The sequence below is a fragment of the Hippoglossus hippoglossus genome, chromosome 3, assembly GCF_009819705.1.
Source record: "Hippoglossus hippoglossus isolate fHipHip1 chromosome 3, fHipHip1.pri, whole genome shotgun sequence".
Taxonomy (NCBI): Eukaryota; Metazoa; Chordata; class Actinopteri; order Pleuronectiformes; family Pleuronectidae; genus Hippoglossus; species Hippoglossus hippoglossus.
This window is the reverse complement of record NC_047153.1, coordinates 3,441-9,549: the sequence shown is the minus strand read 5'-3', so window position 1 is coordinate 9,549 and position 6,109 is coordinate 3,441. Positions and strand designations below refer to the sequence as shown.

The 6,109-nt window shown below is 40.7% G+C and overlaps 1 long non-coding RNA gene across 1 annotated transcript; it reads right to left on the bottom strand.

The window, feature by feature from the left end:
- Positions 1-2,754: 2,754 nt before the first annotated feature.
- Positions 2,755-5,505, bottom strand: LOC117757687. The gene is made up of 3 exons (XR_004613186.1): positions 5,496-5,505; positions 3,188-3,191; positions 2,755-2,895 (listed from the first exon to the last, which is right to left on the bottom strand). It is a non-coding gene; the product is annotated as an uncharacterized LOC117757687 (long non-coding RNA).
- Positions 5,506-6,109: the final 604 nt, after the last annotated feature.

The following is a 6,109-nucleotide window of genomic DNA, read 5'->3' as shown; positions in this document are numbered from 1 at the left end:
GTCCATTTTTATATACAGTGTATGGACCAGAGTCAGAGTTAGAGTCAAGTATCTTTGTTAGAATCTGTCGTTCGACAGTCTGCGATGTAGTCAGGCTGAGGTGTAACATGCGTTCATGTGTTTTGGAGGTGTGGCTGCTGCAGTGGACCATGCCACGGGGCTCTCACCACAGCAGCCAGAGACAAACCATTCGGGTTTCAGCATCTTTATTTAGAGACCAGGTGCAAACATAAACTTAAATACAACATAAATCCAGCACTTTCTGATGGCAAATAGCTTTACAGCCTAGTTTCTGTGTCTCTGAGTCTCTGAGTCTGTCTGAGTCTCCGTGAGCCAGCTCAGTCGCTGCCTTTTGAACGTGAGGATCATTCAGCTAACAGCTCTCACCTGAGCTGACTGATCTCCCAGCCCCCTCACCTCCACAGTGGCTTTGGAGGGAGGTCAGAAGGAAAGGACTTTGAATTTTTTCTATATTTTCATAATCTATCTTCTTTTGCTGGTTTCTCCAGCATCGTTAGTTTGTGATGAAGTATCCACATTTTCTTTCCTGAACTCAGGAACTCAGTGTTGTGACAAAACATTAGGACAGTGATGTTTTCCATGTGTTGTGAGGTTGAATTGCTGACTTTCATCCTGTGTTTACATTCACAATGACATGTAAGAAATAAATACATGGATGAGGAATAATTTCCTAAAGCTTAATGAGGATAAAACTTAAAACGGCCCAAAATCCAAAAGAGAAGCGTTGTAAAATAATCTGTCAACTGAATACTTGGATTAAATCAGAGAAGACAAGTCGTTTTATCTCAGACTCTGATCTGAGTTTCACATTAACGAGGAAACCAAACCTCATTTTTCATCTTAGAAACAAAGCAAAGGTTCGATCATTTATCATCAGAAGCTGAAAAGCTGATTCATGCCTTCATTTCTATTGGACTGGATTAATGCACTTTTTACAGCATCCAATAGAAAACACGAGAGATTCATTCAGAACTCTGCAGCTCGTTAACCAAGAGGAGAGAGAGAGCTGCTCTGCTCTGGTTGTTCCACACAGGATTGACTTTAAGGTTCTCCTCCTCACATACAAGGTTCTGAATGGACACAGCTGCCTCTCTGGTGAACTCTGCTCCCTCCAGAACACTGAGAACATCTGCAGCAAATCTATTAGATGTTCCATCCCAAAGACCATCTGACATGCACCTTTCTAAACTACAAGTTGTGGAACAGAGTAGATATCAGAGAAGCTGGTTCAGTAAACGTCTTTAAAAGAAAACTTTCAATATTTACTTCAACCTTTTACTAGATCTTACACTTACTTACACTCCTGCGCTCTTTTATCCTTTTTATCACTTTCTTTCTTTTCTGTTTTTATGAATGTTATTTTTTTTAATTAAATTTGATTATTTTTTTATTTCGTTTCTTTTAAATGTTATTTTAACATGTTCTTATGCTTATCTATATTGTATGTAAAGCACTTTGAGCAGCATTTCTTGTATGAAAGGTGCTATACAAGTTTATTATTATTATTATTATTTTTAAGGGAAAAGTGGTTGTAGTTGATAATTTCACAACAGCTAAATGATAAATGATGAACCCTATAAGGAATTGCTACACCCACTGAAGCCACTAGCATAAGGAATGACACTCAAAGAGGTAACTGAAAAAGCGATTTTATTTTTTACAGAAGTTCAGGGTTATGATTCATATTCTGCCACTTTAACATCCCCAGTATGCTTCCCAGGCTTTGCTAACAGGAGGATTGTTCCACTATGCAGAGGCTGTGGAAAGGGAGGGTCTCAGAGGAGGAAGTGAGGAGAGAAACAGAGCAGCAGGTAACAAAAGAATCAGAACAAGACACTGAGGGGAAAGTGAATGTTGACTTGAAGAAACTAGTCACTTTCATAGCAGCGGTGCTAAATGTAGATTAAATCTAAAACTAATTGTAAAGGCAGCTGTCCATCAACCTGATATCAGCAGGATGACATGGGAGGTGGTGAGGAATGACCTCAGTGTCCAAACAAGTCAAGCAAGCTTTGGTTGAATAGTTTTAATAATGGTCCTCTTACTACAATGGAATGCTGGGAGTTTATTGGCCAATGGATTAGAATTAAAGAAGTTTAAAAGGATTTAAGCATTAAACCAGGTGTTATTTATGTAGAGGAAACAAGGTTGAGACCAAATTTAGATTTCTGAATAGTTGGATATGCTACTGTTAGATGTGATATGAGGGAGGGAGTAGGGGGTGGATGTGCCACATTTATAAAGAAAGACGTGTCATTTATGGAGATAAGTTTGGGAATTAACAAGAATATAGAGCAGTATAGATATGGACAAATGAGGGAGAGTCTGTTATTACTAATTATTACAAGCCTTGAATGAATCTAGAGTTGGACAAGCTAACACAAACTGAAGGGCTGGATGGAGGGTGTTGGTTTGTGGGGACTTTAATGCTCATCACAAATTGTGGGGGGGATAAGAAGAGACACTAATGGGAGGTAATTGAACAACTGCTAGAAGGAAAAGGTCTGGTTTGTCTGGATGATGGAAGAGGGACAAGGTTAGATGTTCAAACAGGGAACACCTCAGCACTATAGACTTAACCTTAGTGTGCATTGGACTTCTGGGATTTCATACTACTGGACTACTTGGATTTAGGCTATTCTAATATATAAGTATATTCTTTAAATAAGCTTCTCTGCTAGAATACTATTGTATCTGCTGTCTTAGGTGAACTAGATGGCTAGTTTGTCTATTGCTGGGCTATTACCACCTGGTGCCTGATTGACTCATGAGCAGGGGGTGTGGTCAGCACAGCTGTAGCCAATCATCGGGAAATCTGGTGTTTAAAAAACAGGATTTGTTTGAAGCGTCAGATGAAGACTCAGAGGACGAAGACTCGGAGGATAAAGACAAAGGTGTCTTTCGTTGGAGTCTTCGGGGGAGGCTGAGTATAACGCTGCTATGTTTCCTTTTATTTGAATATGTGTTTACTTTCCGTCCCTGTGTGCATATATACTCGTAGATACTATAGGCCTCGCACTCGTTCACACCATTACCGTAACCTTTCCTCTCTTATCAACAAAATCTCGAGTGTTTGCCGTCCTGGCTCCTAAACGGTGGAACGAGCTCCCCATTGACATCAGGACAGCAGAAAGTCTACACAGCTTTCGCCGCAAACTAAAAACACATCTCTTCCGACTATACCCCTTGAATAAAACATAAAATAAAATAAAATAAAATAATGTAGTGCTTTAGTAGCACTTATAGGTCACTTACTTATAGCACTTTGTAGTTTGGCTTTCTTGAAAGAAATGGTACTTTCTTGATTCTTGTTGTTCTGGGTTTGTTCCTCATGGTTGATGCACTGATTGTGAGTCGCTTTGGATAAAAGCGTCAGCTCAATGAAATGTAATGTAATAATGTCGAGGAAGGTAGCAAGGATCTGTGAGTGGGATGAATCAGAAGAAACAACCGTAGGCAGTGATCATTGTTCAGTGTTGTGTCATGGGAAGTATTGCGGAAGTAGGTTTTTAGCAGTGCACATTGGGAAGTGTTTTGTATATATGTGAGAAAGAGATGGATAAAATAGACTTAAATTAAGCTGTTGAGGAGATTTATAAAAGTAATTCTCGATGCTGTGACGAGAAAGGTGGTTCCTTGGTGGACAGATGAGTAACTAGTGAAAGAGGAATAAAGCTCTCATGATCTTAAGAAGAGCTCATAATTTGCTTTTTTAATTAAGAATAAACAGGCGCAAGCAATGGTTAGGAAAGTACGAAAAACAAAAAGGCAAAGTATTCAATCTTTTTCTTATAAAATAAGGAGATCAACACCTGTGGGAGATGTTTGGGGCCGGATTAGGAGCATGAGGGGATTCAGAAGGGAATGGAAGTACCCAGTTCTGTAGATGGGGGAGGATGCAGCAGTGTCTGATGAAGAGAAGATGATAGTGAAAGCACCGCAGCAGCACCACCCTTCCAGCCAGCTTCATCACTATGACACATTATATCACCGGACCCCCTTCTGGTAACTGTGTAGATGTAGCGCAGCTTCATCAACCATTGACCATTAACACTTGCCAGCCCAGGGAATGCAGACCACTCTAGGTCTAAGGACTTAACTCCAACCGAATTTGCCCTCGCTTTCTCACACACCGAGACACCATTTGATCAGTTATTCCCACTAGGAGATCTGAGTTAGACGATTACCTCTCTATCGTGCTAGACATGGCCTTAAGTTTCGGAGGTACAGGCTTCTATAGCTACAATGTCCATTTCGCAAACCAGGCAGCTGGCCAGATGCAGCAGTTTAATCAGGCGTATTGTCAGATCACTATTCCAGCTATTCTTTCTGCATTGGTGCAGCATCCACGGCAGCCTGACTGGGCATCTCAGATCAAACTATCCAGGTCCTGGCCACTGGTCTTCAGAAGCATATCGTTCCTACATCCGCAACCACCTCAACGTTATACGTCAAGCCCAAACTCAACTCAGCTCAATTTAAATTAGACTCTTTTTGGGGTCCAACATCAGCTTGGGTGGAAATGTGCCTGAGACAGAACCCTCTCCATCCTCCCAGTCCACAGCATATCCTCCCAGACCAGCCTGACAGAGACATCCTCCATCCATCTTGATCCTCACCCTTCACATCCATCCGCAATATCCAATACAGCCTGAATTTCCGTCAAAAGATTTAAACGATACATTGTTTTGGTGTGGTCCAAGTGAAGCTCATAGTTCATGTACATTTTGGTTCATTAGATTTGGACTGAATTTATATTTGAAAGCCAAAAATGTAACCATGCACCTAGTTATTGTAAATGTAGTAAAAAGAGAAGAAGGATTGGTATCGTTATCTGGATATGAAATTACCTCCATCAGGATATGAGATTTTGGTCTTATTGCACAGCCCTAATTCATAGGAACAAATTAACCTTTAAAGTTAGCATGAAAAAATGGTGGCTGGCATGATTTGTTACGAAATCATCATGAAATAAAACTCTGAGTCTGGTGTTATTCTGCAATAGTACACAGATACTGTGTTTTTAATTCACAGGCTGGATACAAAACTCAATATAGTTCAGTAAACTGTAGGACGCTCATTGTACGCACCACCCCCCTTCAGACTTCAACGACATTTCACATCTATCGAGCGTAGCCCGAGTCGAGTGTTTTACCTGCTTCTTTCAAAGGTGTTAAATGATTGAGTCTGAGTCAAAATCCTCCCAGGACTCATTAGAAAGAGCACAAACCAGGTCCGTCTTAATCAATGTGATGCAAAAACACTAAGATATTAATATTGCTCACATCTACATGCAACTGCATTAACATGCATAGGAATATCACAGCAATATGATATTACTATACTTCTGTTCAGTTTACCGTGAATGCTGGAGGGTGTGACCAAAGCTGTGATGCTGCCTCAGTTGGCGCCCTACCTGCTGGGAGGGTGAAATCAAAGAATTGGCTTGCGAGTGAAGTTGGGTAAATGTGTACTTGGTTTGAGGATGGACATCTTATTGCTCAGTCTGGTGTCGTGATTACGTCCATTACCTGAATATGTAGGTGCCCGAAATCACAAAGGGACCTTGTTCGCTTTGATGGAACAAAGGTTTCTATTGTAGGAAAATATAGTTTTTCTGCAGTGATGTTTGTATCGAGTTAATAAAAATCGGCCATGTGTGCAGACAGAAGCCCAGAAGAGTCTAACAGAGAGGAACTGGAGTTTAAAGTAAAATACCTTTTGTAGCCCTCAATGTTTAATAGTAAATATTTAATGCTTTTCTTTCGCACTGCCTTGGTTTTTGAATCCAGGCTCCTGAGATATATATACGTTTATCTGGGACAGAGCAGGATTAAAATTCGGCTCTGTGTTTCCTGTGCTGACTAACATTGTCACACTTAAGAAGATTTTGAGGAGATGGGTTTTGCATGTTTTCATTGCAGGTTCAGCTTTTGAGGTTCATGTAGTGCAACTCTCTCGATACTCCAGACACAGAAAGGCACCATCAGGACACCGCCTGCCAGCCGAGAAACCAGGAGAGTCTGTTCCTCTGTGATGTGCTGGGTCAGTACTCATCTTTAAAAACAGAGTTAGGCTAAGAACTGCG